Genomic DNA, 20,446 nt, shown 5'->3' with positions numbered 1-20,446 from the left:
TATGAATTTGGTTTTGTAATTGAATTGTGGTATCAATGAGGATACATTGGTTAGGCACTTAGGATGAATGTTTTGATATGTTTTAGTCTTGTTAAATGTGTTTTTAAGATATGGAATTGGTTAGTTTTAATTTGGCTTGGTATCTAAGTTTTGGATGAAAATGTGCATTGTTTTGCAAACTTTTTAAGCTACACACGGCTTGGGACACAGGCTGTCACAAGACTGTGTGTCGCACACAGCCTTCTCACACAGTCGCGTGTCTTATTTTTTTTCATTGCAGGTCAGTCCACACAGGTAGAGAAAGTTACATGGCTTGGCGACACGGCCGTGTGATGCTGAGCTACACGGGTACAGAGAGTTACATGGCCTGACGACACGACCGTGTGACCCTAAGCTACACGGTCACAGTGAGTTACATGGTTGTGTGACCTTATGTTACAAAGGCACAGTTAGTTACTTGGTCTGCGTATATGGGCGTGTGAAGTAGCCACATGGGCCTATGGAGTCGTTGTATGGCCATGTATTTGAGCTACATGGTCAAGGCTTTGTCACATGGCCTGGCCACACGATCGTGTGACCCCTATTTTAAAATTTTTTCAAAATTTTCTATTTTGTTTCAAAGTAGTCCCTGATTGATTCCAAACTATTTTTAGGGCCGCGTAAGCTTGGTTTAAGGCCCATAAATGTATTTGTACCTTGATTAAAATGAGTTATTGAATTTTATTTTATAATGTGCATAATTGTTTATAATTGAAGTTAAGTTTTTTGAATTTTATTGTAATACTCCATAACCATAATCCGGTGACGGAGACAGGTTAGGTGTTACAAAATCATCCAACCTAGATGACTAACCAATGTGCCCTCATTGACACCATATATAATTCATAGTTAATCAAAAAACCAATTCATTCAATTCATCCATTCTAGCATCATGAACCAACAATATTCACACCTCTAACTTTTTACTAAATAGTCATCCAAAATACCATTCAAACATTACCTTTATCAACATATTACCAAAAGGCCAAACATACAATATATACATCATATTTGCATATAAGTGCACTGACAACTAAAGTACCAAATCATGTTCAACATTTGCAAAATAATTATCATCTACATGCCACAAGTAACTATAATTCAAGACCTCAAAATCTATCGGTGTCAGAAGATGGTAGGTGTGAGCTCTGTTAACCCGATCGATACGTTTCGGTTATCCAAAATCTACAAAATATAATAATAAAAGTAAGTACATACAATACTTAGTAAGCTCATACAAATAACCATTTGAAGTATTAACCTTATCAAAAAATAATTCAGTAGGTCCAAGTTAATAAACAATAAACATACAAATATTCAGAGTTTGTTTTTTGTCCACTTTTATGAGAAAATCTGACGATGTATATTCCTTTTATATGTTTTCGATGGAACTTTGTAAAAGAACTCAATACACGAATATGGGAAACATTTTAATGCTTATTCAAGCTTGTTGGGTGAGAAATACAGGTGTTAGATTACCCGTTCGGGCTAAACCATTGACAACATAGAAAAATAACCTGGCCACGGCTATGTATACATGTAAGGTTACTAGTCCAGGGTAAACCTTTAAAATGAAAACATATTATCAATCTAGGTTAAATTTGTGTCACATGTATATCCGAGTCCACAACAAATGCTGGAGCTCGGTCCAGAACGAGAATCATTCAGAAACCTCGTGTATGAGACTTTTACTCAATCCAACGGAATTATCTCAGAATTTGATTTATTACACTTTGTAGTTTTCACGATTTTGTCCTTTTTATTTAATTTACTTACTAAACGTTAAAAATTTCTAACAAAATTTAATATGACACTATTAAATAAATAATATTTACTGACTCACTTGTCTAGATTGTGATCTTGAAACCACTGTTTCTGACACCACTGAAAAACGAGATGTTACAACATCATTACCTTGATATGTTTCACCTATATTCATATCAAATTGAACCAAAACATAAGTTTCAAATTCACACACCTTTATATATGTATAACATTTACACCTATTTACATATCACATACACTTCCCAAAATAAACATTTCATTTATAGACTCTTTGTCATTTTCCAAAATCAACATTTATCCATATTAAGGCCTATATACATAACCTTACCATTTGACAGCCTTTTAATATCGTTTTCCATATAACAAAACTTATACTACCAAATTACATTCAAAGCCAAACAAACCTATCAATCTAAACATAAAATATCAAGCTATGAAACGTTAGAACTTAACCAATCACTTGTCTCAAATATGACTTACCACAATGTTAGTTTCCACACACTTTTGCAAAACTTACCAAATCATCCAAAACCCAATATCATCATTAGATGAACTAATAATTCTTAGAGCTATGCAAGCTAATCTTTTGATTTCGCAACCTTCACCCCTGATGGTGCCTTCCACGACACTCTTTTGTCTTCAAAATCTGGTAAGTTTTCACAGAGTTTAAATTGGTAAGATTAGAAAACATGGAACTGAATGATTCATGGATAAAACTGATCATGATTCAGTCAAAATTGAATATTGCTGGAAAATAGTCAGCGAGTTTTAATGAAATTGCATGTTCTTCTGAAGAGAATCTAAAATGCCATGTCACTTTGAAAGATGAAGCTTATCGGAGATGAAAAATTTTAAGAGCAGTTGTTCTTAAAGATCGAGTAAATTGTAATTTCTTTCAATCAAATTTCAAAAGGAAATACACCAGTAGATTGTACCTAGATAAGAAGCACAGAGTATTATGTCTATAGTAGTTAATGAATGAAAATTTATAAGACTTAGCAAATATACCAGAGATATTGTATCAACAGAGGCTAGAATGTATACTTGTTTTGAATGGGGTCTAAACAAAGACATACAGATTTTAGTGCGAGCTCAAAACTGGAAAGAGTTTGTAATTTTATTTGAACGAGTACAACAAATGGAAGATGTATGCAGTGAAAGGAAACATGCAAGTGTAAACTGAAAAATATATATGATTTTTCCTATATAATTCATCACCTTTTTACTTAAATTTTTTGTTAAAACCAAGTAATTGTTTAATAAATTAATGAAATATGCGAAAATATGAAATTAGGACATAAAAATTATTAAAATGTGATTTTATAATTTATTATATAGTTTTCATGCATAAAATGGCTTGTTTTATATTAATTTGAACATATTATATTTTTAAGTTATAAACTGGGCCATGCATGATTAAATTAAATAATAAAATATAAAGTTATATTTAATAATTCATTTTTAATATCTCATTAATAAATTGGGTTTTAATTAATTAAATAAATTGATTAATTAAAGTGGCTAAATTATATTAAAGTGGCTAAACCGTCCAAATTGGGGACCAATTCAACCCAATTTTCAGTTGTACATGGATTTCATAAACCATTTTTTGGTTTAATTATACAAAGTCCTTGAAGAGTTAAAGAAATCGGAGATTTTCTCAAAGATTTGCTGATGACCGAGTCTTAGTCCTGAGTTGCTGTAGCACTCAAATTGACCAAAAATCAAGAAAAAATCAGCCACCTTTCCTCAATTCATGGCCGGCCACTCTTGGAGGAAGTTTGAAATGACGAACACTCCTATTTTTAGCAAACTAGCTCCCTTGCCTCACCTATAAATAAGAGCTCATTTCTCACTTTTTCAATCATCCCTCATCCCATCATCTCTCACTCATTCATCATTCTCTCAACACTTTTAGCTATCCTCCCCCTTCATCATCCTTGCATAAGGATTTTAGCAATTAATCCTCTTAAAGAACCCTTGGTCGGCCACCTTAGAGAGCCATCAACAAAGGAGCAACGCAAAGAAGCGAATAAGCCTCCTCGTCAGTCAGAGTCTTGGGTGACAGCCACTTTGAATTGGGTTTAATCTTTCTTTTCTTTAAATTTAATTTAAAAATGTTTGCTATGTGTTCTTTGTTCTTGTTTACAACAATGATAGCTTAATTTTATTTAAGTTAGGATGATTATTTTGATTAAATAATATTTGTTTGATTCATGCTTATAATGTTTGTGCCTCAATCGATCATGTTTTCAATTAAAATCATGTCTGTATTTTGTTCATACGTGATTGAAACGCACCTGAATTAGTTGAGTGATCCTAACCAGATGCAGTTAATGGACGCATAATTGAAATGTGCATGCTCAATTTAGATCCTAACCCGATTAAATTGTAGGTTGCATAACAACTCTAACCAAGCTCTGTTATCTGCATAGTTTTTAGATTTTTGTGATTAAATTGATTCAAACCTAACACGTCCCTGTTACCTCACATGAATGCTACGAAACCCTTAGTATATAAGGATCAATAAAATGCGTATTTACTAAGTAAAGGATTCTGAAAGGACCTAATGTACTTTCCAAACTGATGAAAGATAGAGTTGCCATGGATTGTTTTTTCGAATGTTATTAAGCATGTTGATAATAAATTGAGTTTAATTAAAGTAATTTTTAGTTATGTTATAATTGTTGCAAATTGTGTTTAATTTTACTAAAATATATTTCATTCATATAGTTTGCATACTTAGGATAATTTGCATTAGGGGTCATTGCGTTTAGTTTAATATATTTTAATCACCACTTCTCAACTATATTGTGTTTTAATTTACCAAATTGTTAATATAATTTTACAAATTAAGTGACTTAGCACAAATGCACAAACCCCAGTGTTACTTATTACTTGATAACGACTGTGTACACTTGCACAAACCCCAGCGTTACAAGTTTTTGGTTCCATTGCCGGGGATTGTCAACTATTGCCATAGTCATTTTTTTCGCGAAATTATTTATTTTTAATTTGATTTATTTATAACATTACTAACTTATTCTTTTTAATTTCTATGATTTTATGTTCAAGTGTTTATGAGTATAGATCGAATTATCGATTTACTCCCTGTTGACCCAAAAATTGAGCGAACTTTCAAACAAAGAAGACTTGAACGAATAGCTCAAGGACAAGTCGAGATGGACCTTAGAAATCAAAATCAAGACTAAGGTAATGAAGTCGATAATGTACGGAATCCTATCCTCATTCCCGATGATAGGGATCGATGCATCAGACAATATGCTGTGCCAGTTTTCAGTGAGTTAAACCTAGGAATTACAAGGCCAGATATTGAGGTAATCCTGTTTGAATTGAAACCAGTGATATTTCAAATGCTACAAACAAAGTGAGCAAGTCAACTTCATGAACTCCGACTACGCATCTTCCATATCTGCCAATGGATTATCATTGAGAGGATGGCGGGTAATAACTATCAATGGCCAACAAGTCAAACAACTTCAGGAAGACACATAGCCGGAGTTCATGAAGTTGACTATCTCACTTCGTTATCAGCTCAGGTATCGTCTATTTCCTCTATGTTAAAACAGTTAACCGCTAATAGTACTAATAATTTTACAGCTTAGCCACCAAGTTTGTTTGAAGTAGTTTCCTGTGTGTACTGTGGGCAAGGTCATTATTTTGAGAATTATCCATCAAACTTTTACAATCCTTCATTGTGTAATCATACTAAATTTTCTTGGAGCAACCAAGGTAATGGACCGAACAACAACTTATTGTAGCAAAGACCCAACCAATCACAAGGGTTTAATCAGCAAGCTCTAAAACAACCTCAAGCTGAGGCATCAAAAACTTTTGAGAACTTGTTGAAAGCGTACATGGAAAAGAATGACGCTCTGATCCAAAGCCAAGAAGCAACACTGAAAAATTTGGAAAACCAAATAGGTCAGTTGGCTACGGAGTTTTGTACTAGACCATAAGGAACCTTGCTGAGCAATACTGAGAATCCAAGGAATTTGGGTAAAGAACATATCAAGGTAGTGGCATTGCAAAGTGGTAAGACTCTGGAATCCCGATTGATTGATGTCAAAGATGAGCATGTTGAAAAGGAGGAAGGTTAACCATATGTTAAAGTTCCTACACCAAAGGAATCAGAATCTGCAAAGTCTGACAAGGTAAACCCTGACTTAGTGAATTCAGATATTTTAACATCTTTTTTGGATGCAGATTTACCTACTCAGAAAATTTTTCCAGTTTAACTAGAAATTCCATAAACTCCATATCTGCAAAGATTGCAGCAACACAAACAGAAACATGAGGTGCAATTCAAGAAGTTTTTGGATGTTCTGTAGCAGTTACACATCAATATTTTGTTGGTGGAGGATTTAGAAGAAATGTCAAATTATGTGAAGTTTATGAAGGATATACTGTCCAAGAAGAAATGATTGAGTGAGTATGAGACTCTTACCTTGACAAAGGAGTGCAGTGCGTTCCTGTAGAACAGACTACCACCGAAATTGAAAAACCTAGAAAGCTTTACTATACCCTGTAACATTGGTGAATCTTACTGTGGTAAAGCTTTGTATGACTTAGGAGCGAGTATCAACTTGATGCCTAAGTCTATTTTCAAGATGTTAGGGATAGGTGAAGTAAGACCTACAACTGTGACACTTCAGCTAGCAGATCGATCGTTAGCATATCTCGAAGGAAAGATTGAAAATGTTTTGGTAAGATTCGATGAATTTATTTTTCCTATTGATTTCATTATTTTAGATTTTGAAGCAGATAAGAAAGTGTCAATTATCCTTGGGAGACCTTTCCTATCCACAGGGAGGACGTTAATTGATGTGCAGAAAGGCGAACTCACCATGAAAGTTCAAGACGACCATGTAACTTTTAACATTCTTAAAGTGATGAAATTTCCCGATCCAGCAGAGGAGTGTTCAATTATTGAAGAGATAGAAACCTTGGTTTCTATGGAAAGAAATTTTGAAGAAGATCCATTGGAGCAAGCCTTAGATCTTGACCCTTTGGAGGATGAATAAGGTGAAGAAAACATGGCTTTGATGGAAGCTAATCCGGGAAATTTTATTCAGTCCACACGGTTTGAACCGTTGGAGTTGAAAGTCAGAGAATTTGTGCAACCCAAGTTGTAAATTGAAGAAACACCTAAACTTGAACTAAAGGTACTTCTTTCTCATTTGAAATATGTTTATTTAGGTGATTTTTCTACTTTTCCAGTGATTATTTCAACGAAACTGACGAAAGATCAAGAGTAGCATCTAATTGCTGTTCTAAAGAAATTTAAGAAAGCAATTGGTTGAACGATAGTTGATATTCGAGGTATAAGCCCTTCTTTTTGCATGCATAAAATCATTTTAGAAGAAGGTGAAAAGAGCTCGAATTGATGGGAAAATGAGGCTCAATCCTATTATAAAGAAAGTTGTGAGGAAGGAAGTGATCAAATGGTTAGATGCAGGAATTATCTATCCTATTTCAGATAGTTCGTGGGTAAGTCCGGTGTAGTGTATGCTGAAGAAAGGTGGAATCACGATTGTTGAAAATGAGTTGAACAAAGCCACTCGGAAAGACCATTTTCCGGATCAGACGTTATATCCTAAGGTAGTCATGTGACTTCTACATAAGCATGTGTTTACACGATTTGGGACACCAAGAGCTATTATTAGTGATGAAGGTTCTCACTTTGTGAACAAATGACTTAAGTGGTTGCTTGACAAATATGATGTAAAGCACAAGATTGCTACTGCTTATTCCCCCAGTCCAATGGGCAAATTGAAAGAGTTAACCGTGAAATCAAAGGTATCCTTGAAAAGGTAGTACGCCCTAGTAGAAAAGATTGGTCTCGAAGGCTCGATGATGCATTATGGGCCTATCGAACAACATTTAAGACTCCGTTAGGAATGACTCCTTATCGGTTAGTCTTCGGAAATGCATGTCATTTGCCTTGAGAATTGGAGAATAAAACTCACTGGGCTTTGAAGCAGTTAAATTTTGATCTTAACCAAGCTGGTGAAAGAAGGATGTTATAACTGGATAAGTTGGAAGAGCTGAGGTTGTTTTCCTATGAGAATACCAAAATGTGTAAAGAAAGATCAAAGAGGTGGCATGATAGTTATATACGACCTCGCGAGTTTAAAGAAGGTCAGAAGGTTTTGTTGTTTTATTCAAGGCTGAAATTATTTCCTGGAAAGTTGAAATCCTGATGGAAAGGACCCTATACCATTTACCGAGTGATACTTACGGAGCTATTGAATTATACGACAATTATGGAGCTACGTTTAAAGTTAATGGTCAACGTCTCAAACACTACTGGATGGTGAAGATGAGCGAATTGAATCCTCACTTATCTTAACAAACCCTTATTTTTTCATGAACTCATTGTTTAAATAAATAATTAGAACTTATTTTCTTAATTTATTACATTTAATTAATTCTGTCTAAGGAGATTGGAACTTAAGCGGGACCGCTGTAACCCCTCCAACCTTTCCTGGAAATTAATTTAATGTAATTTGTTAAGAAGAAAGTTTCTAATTAAGACTTAATTTTTTTAATTTCATTTGTGCTGTTTAAATTTTATGTTAATAAAGAGGGTCAAATTTGGCCCAAGTACTAATCAGTTTTTTTTTAAATTCAATCTGAGTTTGAGGCCCAATACAACAAAAAGGAGGGAAAAATCTATGACTTGCCTTCACACCCATTACTTGCCGCCCAAGTAACTTTAATGTTGCTAAATTTTTGCTACATGTTGCTCTAATTTTTCCCTACAGAAACACCTCTCCATTCTACTAATTTTCATATCCCTCAAAGCAATTTGCTTCCACCCTAAAAATCCCTAAATCTCTTTTTTGTGCATTCAACCTCAAATCCTGAAAAGAAACCCTAGTCCTTTTCTTTCTTTTTGCCGAAATTACCTATTGCTACCGCAAAGAGATCGTCGCCACACCATCCTTGCTGTCGCAAGATTTTTGTCGTAGCAAGTTATACCAACTTTGCCGATTTCTCTTTTCTCTCTTGTGCAAAAACTCCGCTGAATTTTCGAGAAAATACCATGTCTCGCAAAAGAACTAGTTCGTCAAAGACTACTTCTGAAAACCCGATTGTGGTTGATAAAGAAGTGAAAGAGCAATTTGATTCAATTTTCAATCATCAACTTATGATGTCGGAAAAAAGGTTTTAACCTGAAGAGCAATGATGTGATGGTTGTTCCTGTGCCAATTAGAAAGATAATCAATGCTCTCAAGTGGGAATGATTCTGTGATGCTCGTTCACTTCCCGATGATGAACTAGTTCAAGAATTCTATTCTAGTTTGACTATGCAAGATGCTACTTAAGTCATTTTTCGAAAGGAAAAGGTACCTCTTACTTCTAAGTCCATCAATGATTTGTTTAATTTACCTGATGTTGAAGAAGATGAGTACTACCCTATGATGAGCAATATCAATTGGGATTTTTTTCAACAAGTGCTTGATGTTGTGACAAATTCGGGATCCTAATGGATTATAAGAAAGTATGGGAGACATTATTGTCGAAGAGAATACTTGAAACCAGTAGCAAATGTATGGTTTTATTTTGTTCGCTACAGTTTTATGCCTATCTCACACAGTTCCACTATCTCGATGAAACGGTTGCTTTTGTTATATGCAATCTTGACAGAAAAATCCATTAATGTTGGGAAAATTATCCTCAAGAAGATTCATGATTGTGCTAAAAAGAAGACAAGAAGTGCTTATTTCCCATCATTAATCACTTCACTTTGCTTAAGGGCCTGTGTTAAAACACAAGCAAATCTGAAGGGGCAGTATGTTCAAGGGTGTATTACAAGTCATGATCTTCAAAGATTGGTAGAAAGAGTGCATAAGTTGAACCAAGGTGAGAAAGAGGAACCAACTAAGCCAGAAACCAAAGAGTCACCAAATAAAATAGAAACTAAAGCTGATTCAGTTACAGACACTAAAGAAGAAGAATCTAATAAGGAGACAAATAATCATCAACCAGTTGAAAGAGATGAAAACCCTAAACCTAGGGTTGAGCTAGAAGAAGAACTAGTAAAGCTAAGTATTGAACCATAATTTACAACTCCAATGCTGACTTTTGCAAGTACTTCAAAGAAATCGAAGCTATCAATTATGATGGACATGTGAAAGTTCATACACAAACAACAGCAAACTTACTGGATATATGCGAAATTTAGGGATGATTCAATTCGGAATACTTTTAAGAATATCTCTGACACTTTTATTCCTAAGTTCCGAGATGCTATCTTTGAGACATGGACGAAAGATATTGAAGATACAAACTAACAAAGGGAATGAGTCAGAAAAATAAAAGGGGGGATTCTTGTTTTGTTATTTATTTAATTGTTTTTAGGTCTTTAGGAATTTATTTGTTTAGTAATTAAGATTTAATTTCTGCAAAATAAAACAAAGCAAGCATGAATAAATACTTCTTTAGAAAGAAAAAGACCAAGTAATGTGGAAATGGGAATGAACATGTCTAGGATTGGGTTATGAGAAAAGACTTGGTATTTAAGTAGTCTTATTGACTCACCTCTCTTTCTTTACAACCCTACTTGGTGTTCAGTTTTCGTTCATTACTTTGTTCTTGCAATGAGGACATTGCTTCTTTTAAAACGGGGTAAGGCAAATTGCTCAAATTTTTAAAAATTTCAAGTATGTTTCAAATCATTTCTTTCATAAAGTATGTTTTAATAAATGAATGTTTAGAGAAATTCTTTTTAATAAGATAGCTTGTATGCAAGCATGAATGATGACTTTATCTGAGTGATTGTATGTTATCATGAAAAATGGAATGTTTTTATGATCTTAGTCTTAGGTAATATTTGCCATGAAAACTTAGTTTCTCTTGAGATTAGACATGCATAAAGGTTTATATCTTTAAAATTGACTTAGTAACTTTCTTGAGGCAAAATCCTAGAGGACATAAAAATATAAAATGATATAGGCACCATTTTTCTTTGGATCGTTTGAGCCTTTTCAAGCCCACCTTATGATATTAGACCTTTGAAACTATAATTTTGAGCTTAAAGACCTGTTCATTGTAATAAACCTACATTATAAGCCAATACCATCTTTTTAAAATTATCTTAATTTTGTGCACCTATCTTAACTAAAGTTGTCTTTGGAATCAACAATTGAGGAAATTTTCATAAAGATGTATGTGCTCATGCTTATAAAAAAAACAACAACAAAGACAAAGAAAGAGTGAAGAAAAATTTGCTCAGTCTCCAAAAAGAAAATGTATGAGTATGAGTTCAAAATAAGTTTGGGGGAGTTGCACAGGTTCACTTGAAGAAAAATGTTGAATTTTGAGAAATCCAAGACAAGTTAAAGGTTAAGATTTTGAAACTGAAAGGTCTCATCTCTTAAAATCCCCACCTTTAACCGAGCCCTATTACAACCTTATAAAAGATCTATTGATTTGATGATTATGTCACCTACATTAGGGGAGAGAAAGTATTAAGTTCAACATATGAAGATCATAAATAAGCCTTATGATTGTTTAGCTTGATTGATGAGAAATTGTGTTGAATGAAAAAATATTATGTATGGCTATGACATACATGCAAACTATGATTCATGTTGGCATATCTTGAAACTTAGAATAAAATTTTCAAAATGTTTGTATATGAGTTACCTGTTAATAAAGAAGGTCTATGAGCATGAATTTATTGATGCAGGATTATGAGACAAAGATTGATGCTACTTACACTCTTAGAAAAATTTGCCTTAGCAAGACCTTGTGCTGTGTATGAGCATTACTCGGGACGAGCAATGATTTAAGTTTGGGGGTGTGTAAACTGAAAAATATATAGGATTTTTCCTATATAATTCATCACCTTTTTACTTAAATTTGTTGTTAAAACCAAGTAATTGTTTAATAAATTAATGAAATATGCAAAAATATGAAATTAAGACATAGAAATTATTAAAATCTGATTTTATACTTTATTATATAGTTTTCATGCATAAAATGACTTATTTTATATTAATTTGAGCATATTATATTTTTAAGCTATAAAGTTGGCCATGCATGATTAAATTAAATAATAAAATATAAAGTTATATTTAATAATTCATTTTTAATTTTTCATTAATAAATTGGGTTTAATTAATTAAATAAATTGATTAATTAAAGTGGTTAAATTATATTATTTGGTCCTCTAAACTATCTACTATTTTTGGACAGGGTTGAGAGTTTTCTTCTAATTACAAAACCATCCAAATTGGGGACCAAGTCAACCTAATTTTCGGCTGTACATGGATGTCATAAACCATTTTTTGGTTTAATTATACAAATTCCTTGATGAGTTAAAGAAATCGGAGATTTTCCCGAAGATTTGCTGATGACCGAGTCTTAGTCCTGAGTTAATGTGGCACTCAAATTGACCAAAAATAATGGAAAAATCAGCCACCTTTCCTCAATTCATGGCTGGCCACTCTTGGAGGAAGTTTCAAAGGATGGCCACTTCTATTTTTAGCAAACTAGCTCCCTTGCCTCACCTATAAATAAGAGCTCATTTCTCACTTTTTCAATCATCCCTCATCCCATCATTTCTCACTCATTCATCATTCTCTCAAAACTTTTAGCTATCATCCCCTTTCATCATCCTAGCATAAGGATTTTAGCAATTAAGCCTCTTAAAGAACCCTTGGTCGGCCACCTTAGAGAGCCATCAGCAAAGGAGCAACGCAAAGAAGCGAAGGAGCCTCCTCGTCAGTCAGAGTCTTAGGTGACAGCCACTCTAAATTGGTTTTAATCTTTCTTTTCTTTAAATTTAATTTAAAGATGTTTGCTAGGTGTTCTTTGTTCTTGTTTACAACAATGATAGCTTAATTTTATTTAAGCTAGAATGATTATTTTGATTAAATAATATTTATTTGATTCATGCTTATAATGTTTGTGCCTCAATCGATCGTGTTTTCAATTAAAATCAAGTCTATATTTCATTCATACGTGATTGATATGCACCTGAATTAGCTGAGCGATCCTAACCAGATGACGGCTAATGGATGCATAATTGAAATGTTCATGCTCAATTTAGATCCTAACCCGATTAAATTGTAGGTTGCATAACAACTCTAACCAAGCTCTGTTATCTACATAGTTTTTAGATTTTTGTGATTAAGTTGTTTCAAACCTAACACGTCCCTGTTACCTCACATGAAGGCTAAGAAACCCTTAGTAAATAAGGATTCGTAAAATGCGTATTTACTAAGTAAAGGATTCTGAAAAGACCTAATTTGGTTTCCAAACTCATGAAAGATCGAGTTGCCATGGAATGTTTTTCTGAATTTTATTAAGCATGTTGATAATAAATTGAGTTTAATTAAAGTAATTGTCCTAGTTTATTTATTTATAATTGTTGCAAATTGTGTTTAATTTGACTAAAATCTATTTCATTCATATAGTTTGCATACTTAGGATAATTTGCATTAGGGATCATTGTATTTAGTTTAATATACTTTAATCAACACTTCTCAACTATATTGTATTTTTATTTACCAAATTATTAATATAATTTCACAAATTAAGTGATTTAGCACAAATACAATCCCCGTGGAGATGATAACTCGATACTTACTTATTACTTGATAACAACTATGTACACTTGCACAAACCCCAGCGTTACACCAAGCTGAGACTCCGAGATTTCGGTAAATAAAGTACGATTAGATTGTTTTCGACTCCTCTATTGAAGAAATCAAAAGATATTTGTAGTTGTCTCACTTCTCTGTCAGGAATTTTAGAAAAGATAAACTGAAATTGAGTAACTTGATATCCCTGACAATATCAGTAGCCAGTGTTGGCAGTATTTGTAGAAGGGACAGATCCGTTTGTATTCACAGTGGAAAACTCATCGAAATGAGTGTTGACTAAATAACGAGGTTTGTATTTAAATGGTTCTTATGAACATTGGAAACGAGATTGTCTGAATTTGATGAACTAAAATGAGAACTAGAGTATGAAATCTGTGACCACTCATCAGAAAAGTAGACGATTCGGAATATAATGGTAGTGTGGAGTGTTAGAGTATGCCCAAATACCAATCATAAGATGACTGTAATCACATATTCATTCCACTTTGTTTATTAATAAAAACCAATGCCATTGTTATTTCAGTTTCACTTTCTATGTGTGTAAAATAAACTGATTTATAATAATGTCCCGTGAATAATATGATAATTCTTAAAAGGTCCTTAGTCAAGTATTATTCTGGGCTTGGACAAAAATAATGCATTAAGACTAATATGTATTTGATTGATGACAAAGTGTTGTCATTGACATAGGGATGTCAAAATCAATACATGAGTATATTTTATAGACCGACATTTTGGACTGACCCGCTATAAGTATGTTTCTTGGTTTATTCTATAATAGTCACAACATTACTCACAGTGATAATTATGTATACGATCATTAGACTTGAGATCATCATTTTCCCAAAATTCAGGAGTTACATATTCCATACAAATTTAGAGGTTACTTTTCTTAGGATGATGGCTATCAAAAGGTTGAGAAGATTGTTCTAACAAAATCTAATTTTTTTTTAAGACGATGGCTATCTAAAGGTTGAAAAGATTATTCAAACATTGAGAGGCTAATCATACATGTTTGAAACTGATTTAAATGACTTCAATTTGAAGAATGGAAGCAACTTTTTACTATTGCACGTTTGCACGCAAGATCATACAACGGTGAAGGTCGATTCCTTCTGGACCAAATTAATAAGGTAATCATTGTTGATTGTATGCAAATTTATTTAACAGTAGACTAATATAAATTGATTATTTCTGATCTAGTTGTGCATTTCCTTCATTTCAACTCAGCAGCTCATTCATTCAAATGTTGGTATGATGAGTCAACAGGTTGAAAATGTGGGAGAAGATTTCCAAATCCCATAGAAGAAATCTCACTTACATAGATATGTCAAACATGTTACATGGTTCTCCCTAATTATGATTTTTTAATGCATCTTCCCGTACTAATTATCATCAAACTTGAATTATAGGAAATGAAAGAAACCGATGGAGGAATGAATGAAGATAAATTACATTTGCAATATACAAGTTGTAGTTGTTACCCTTTTCTAAATTCTAAACTTTAAAATTGCTCATTTATGCATTAAACATACAGTAATTTATCTTGATAAAGTAATTGTTGACAGTTTATCTCAACTAATCTCATTACATATTTTTAGGGATTAGATTAACTTAAAATTAGGATTATTGATTTAATGTATTGATTATGTTTCCTTAGTTAGGTAGACTCTTTTAGTATAAATAGCCATGTAAATTTTTCTGTTGAGATATACAAGAGAAAAGGATTCATATTATCAACATGGTATCAAGAGCTTGAGAATCCAGATTTAGAGAGCCTATTTTTTTTGAAATTCCCAAACCCTAGAAATTTTAATTTGGTACTCTCAATAGAGTTGTAGTGTCATCTCCGACAAAACCTCAAAATCTAGTGACCAAACTCCATGCGCATGGATCTCACATACCACCCACAACTTCAGCATACTTGCTTACATCCGTCGGCTTTGATTCTCTAACCACCAACGTTGGCTTTGTTGGTGTTTTTCCAATCTTCCTTATTGTTATTAGCTCTTGTGGTGCAACTTTTTTGTATGAAAAAAATGGAAAAATTAAAAAAGTATCCAACATCGAATTTTGTAAAGTCAAGTAATGTCTTTAATAATCATATTATTACTGATTCATGGATTATTGATTCTAGTACGAATAGACACATGACAATTTCCTTTAAAAGTTTTTTTAAATTACTTCCCAAGTCAAACAAAAGAAAGTGTCAGGATGGCCAATGGGTCTTTTACTCCTATAACTGGATCAAGTTCACTCAATTGTACACCCAATATTAAATTATCCTCTGTACTACATGTTCCTCATTTTTCAGTTAACCTTTTATCTATTAGTGCCATCACAAATACCTTAAACTGCAAAATTAAGTTTTTTTCTTGATCATTGTGTATTCTAGGACCATTAGACAGGGAAGAAAATTGGCAGTGGTAGATTGCATTATGGCTTATATATGTTGGAGAGCAGTAGTGAATCTGTTCAAGCCTTTTTTTTAGGTAATAAGGTTATCAACTAAGAAATAATGAAGTGGCATAAGCAGTTAGGACACCCATCATTTTTTGTTATGGAAAAGTTATATATCAAATTATTTTCAAAGACTCAGTTTGATTTAATATTTTGTAAAGCTTGCGAGTTTGCTAAACAAACTAAAAATTCATATCCTTTGAGAAATAATAGAAGTAATACTCCTTTTATGACTATTCATTCTAATGTTTGAGGACCAACTCGACATACATCATTATTTGGTAATTGGTGGTTTGTTATTTTTATTGATTGGTGCACTAGGATAACTTGAGTGTATTTGTTAAAATCGAAAAATGATGTGTTTACATGCTTCAAATCTTTTCATAAAATGGTAAGTACTTAATTTGATGCTAACACACAGTTTTTTAGAACTGACAATGGTACAGAATACAATTTTGATACTTATTTGGAGTCTTATGGGATAATTCAACAAACAACTTGTCCCGGTACTAGTTCACAGAATAGGGTTGCTACAAGGAAAAACATGCATTTGCTAGGAGTTGCTAGACCTCTTATGTTTTCCATGAACCTTCCAAAAACATTATGGGGGAACGCAATTCTTGTACCCGCCTACCTTATTTATAGAATGCCACTCAGAACCTTTAATTTCAAAATTCCTTTAGAAATTTTACAAGGTAAAAATAGTTATATTGTTCCTCCCAGAAATTTGGATGTGTCTGTTATGTACAAGATCAAAAAATAGGCAAATTAGATCCAAGAGACCTTAAATGCGTGTTCATTGGGTATTCTCCAACATAGAAAGGTTACAAGTGTTATCATCCTCCTTCACGAAGAATTTTCGTTAGTATAGATGTTACATTCAGAGAAACAGAGCCGTATTATGGTATAACTCAATTACCTTTTTAGGGAGAGAACAATGAGAGAGAAAAAGTGATACCTAACTTAGTAACTATTGAAAACCTTATTCCAAAAAACATCATTGTTCAAGAGGATGCTACTATTTGGGGGGAGACTACTGTTCCAAAAAACACCATTGTTCAAGAGGAAGCTACTGCTCAGGGGGAGACTATTATTTAGAAGGATATTGTTGGGCGTTTGGACAAATCAGATTTAAAGAAGTATTCAAGAAGGTTTAGAATAGAAAAAGCCATCATGCAGCCTAATATGTGCCAAGAATCTTCCTCTTCTAGCGAGTTACCCCCTAATGATTTAGATAAACCAATTGTCCAAAACAGGTGTTAGATCCTGTACTAGACATCATATGTCTAACTTTATCTCTTATGATTCATTTCCCCTTCCCTATAAAGTATTTACCTTGTCTTTTTCCTCTGTGTCTATTCCACAGGATTGGCATGAAGCATTTGAAGATCCTAAGTGGAAAGAAGCCATGGTTGAAAAAATGAAGGCGCTAACAAAGAATGAGACTTGGGAGCTATAATGGAAAGTATGTAGATTGAAAAAAGCCTTGTATGGATTAAAAAAATCTTCCAGAGCATGGTTTGATAGATTCCACAAAGCTATGATCACTTTTTGTTATCAATAGAGCAATGTTGATCATACCCTTTTTTATGAAACATCACAAAGGTAAAATCACTCTTCTTATTGCATATGTTGATGACATACTGATGACAGGAGATAATGAACAATAAATGGCTCAACTGAAACAATGTTTGACAGAAGAATTTAAAATAAAAGATCTGGGGAAGTTACAATATTTTTTGGGAATTGAAGTTTCTAGATAAAACAAAGGAGTCTTCATATCTCAAAGAAAATACATCCTAGACCTCTTGACTGAGATAGGTATGATAGGATGCAAACTTGCAAAATCACCTATAGAAAGCAATCATAAGTTGCAAGCTGGAATAAGAAAGTCAGAGGATAAAGAAAGATATCAAATATTGGTTGGTAGACTAATTTATCTGTCACACACTAGACCTGACATAGCATATGAAATCAATTTGGTAAGTCAATTTGTGCATGATCCTTAAGAGTCTCATAAACAGGTTGTCTTTCGCATTCTACATTACCTAAAGTCTGCCACAGGAAAAGGTCTCCTCTTTTCTAAACATGGTCATCTCCAAATAGAAGCTTTTACAGATGCAAATTGGGTTGGATCTTAGAAACACAGAAATTTACACATTTTTACATACATTTTTTAATTTAAAATCATACAGTTTCGATAAAATTCTTGTCGAAAAATAATTAATTTTTACAAAATAATTAAAGTGCACTTAAAATATGAACATGTTGAATTTTAGTTAATTTTATAATTAATTTGGATGAATTTTGGTTATTTTCGACAGATTTGTACAAAGGGCAAAAAATGGCTCGGCAGACACTGTTAGAAGTGCAAAACCGAGAAACAATTTGAAGTATCGAGGCAAACTAAATTTCAGCCTAATATGGTCCAAAATTATATGTATTAATTCATAATATAATTAATTTTAATTTATATCCAATTTAATTTGGGTTAATAAATTATTATTAATTAATTATGAGAAAGTGGTCCAGTTGAATTGAACCAAGTGAATCGAACCGACCAAGAAATGGACAGCCCAAAAACCGTCCCAAGAGCTGACCCAAATTAACTTATTAGCTGATTATTTAAGCTTACAAAGTGGCCCTTGAAGATTTTTTCAGGTTGCATTCAAAACCCTCCACAATTTCTGGCTTTATAGATTTGCCCCAACCCTAAATTAGCAAAGTTGAAACTATCAACCTTGCCACATGTGTGGCCGGAAAAGGGAGGAATCTTTGGCTGATAATTTTAGCTATTTTTAGCAACCCTCCTCAGCTATAAAAACCCCCTTAGGGTGGTCATTTTAGAAACACACCTCAAGCATTCACATATTTTCTCTTTTCTCTCCACTTTCTCTCTTTTTTTCCATTCCAAAATTCCCTTGCTCTCTTGCCGATTTCTCCTCTTGAGAAAGGGGCATTCATCAGATATTTGGAGCAACAATTAAGTGTTCATAGCAGCCTTGGTCGACGAGGACTACAGAGAAGGAAGAACGGCGCAACTAGTCAAGCCACGGAAAAATACCGAATTTGATTCTTGTTCCCTATCTTGTTAATTTTTGTTGTTATGCTGAACATATCTATGAATATTTATGTTGTTGGAATGGTTAATTTAATCAATTTAGCTTGAAATTAATTTTTGTTAGGTTGATTTCATTTTGTTTGTTAAAAATATTAAAATTGTGTTTATGTTGTTATAGGTCTCGGTAAGATGCTTGATTAAGTAAAATCATGACTAAGTTATTCTTGAATTACAATTGTTAGGTAACTAATGAATTAATTATTTAAATGGATTGAAATTGTAATTAATGGACACAGTACTTAATCAGTTCATGTTTAATCATTTAAGGTAGCTGAGGGTTAGATTAGCAACGGTATCTGACGATACATTTGCCATGCATTACTTGCAAGTTTATTGTGATTAAACTGTTTCAAGGTAAGGATACTTTGTTACCTCACATAGTCTTTTATGTGCTTATTAAATTGAGTTAATTGTTTGAATTGACATAGAGATATGTACAAGAGATTATTTTGATTTAATAAGTATGTATGTGCAATAACATATTTTCCTATTAAGACTTGTTTAATCAATTGAATTAACATAGGGATATAGTCAAGAGATAAATGGATTTTGGTAGGTAAGTATGTTCATAAGTTAGCAAATTACCGAGTTGTCGTAAAGTTATTCGTAACAATATAAACATGAGTTTAATAATTCTAAGTTAAGAAATGTAATTAATCTAACACAATTATGTCATCTTGATTAAAATCGTATTTTGAAATCGTGCATTTGAGATTTATTTATTTAGTTCACTTAGTTTAAAATATTAGTTTTTAATCACCCTCTTCAAACAAAATATTTTTTTCACCAAAGTGTTTTAAATAACATTCATAAATAATTCTTTTCACAGTCCCTGTAGGTACGATAATTCGACATTTACTTGTCACTTTATTACTTGTTGCGATTGTGTACACTTGCACATTTCCGTCGTTCCAAGTTTTTGGCGCCGTTACCAGGGACTGTGTTTTAAAAAAGTCATTATTTGTGAAGTTGTTAGTTTTTCATTTTGGTTTATTTTTCTGTTCAAATTTTAACTTAGTTAATTTTTCTGTGATTATTTTAGGTGTTTATAAGTATTGACTAAATCATCGATTTACTCCCTGTAGACCCTGATATTGAACGAACTTTTCGAGAGCGAAGAAGACAAGCAAGTTAGAGAAGGACTGAAGAGATGAACTTTGAAAATATGAATCAAGGAAATGGAGCAAACCTTGCTCCAAATCCTATCATTATTTTTGATGATAGGGATAGAGCTTTGAGACAGTATGCCGTGCCAGTATTTCATGATCTTAATCCGGGTATTAGGAGACCCAAAATTGAGGCACAAAAGTTTGAGTTGAAGCCAGTCATGTTCCAGATGCTTCAGACAGTGGACCAATTCAGTGGAATGCCTACCGAAGATCCTCACCTACACTTAAGATTG

The sequence above is a fragment of the Gossypium hirsutum genome, chromosome D11 (genome assembly GCF_007990345.1).
Source record: "Gossypium hirsutum isolate 1008001.06 chromosome D11, Gossypium_hirsutum_v2.1, whole genome shotgun sequence".
Taxonomy (NCBI): domain Eukaryota; kingdom Viridiplantae; phylum Streptophyta; class Magnoliopsida; order Malvales; family Malvaceae; genus Gossypium; species Gossypium hirsutum.
This window is presented reverse-complemented; position numbering follows the sequence as displayed.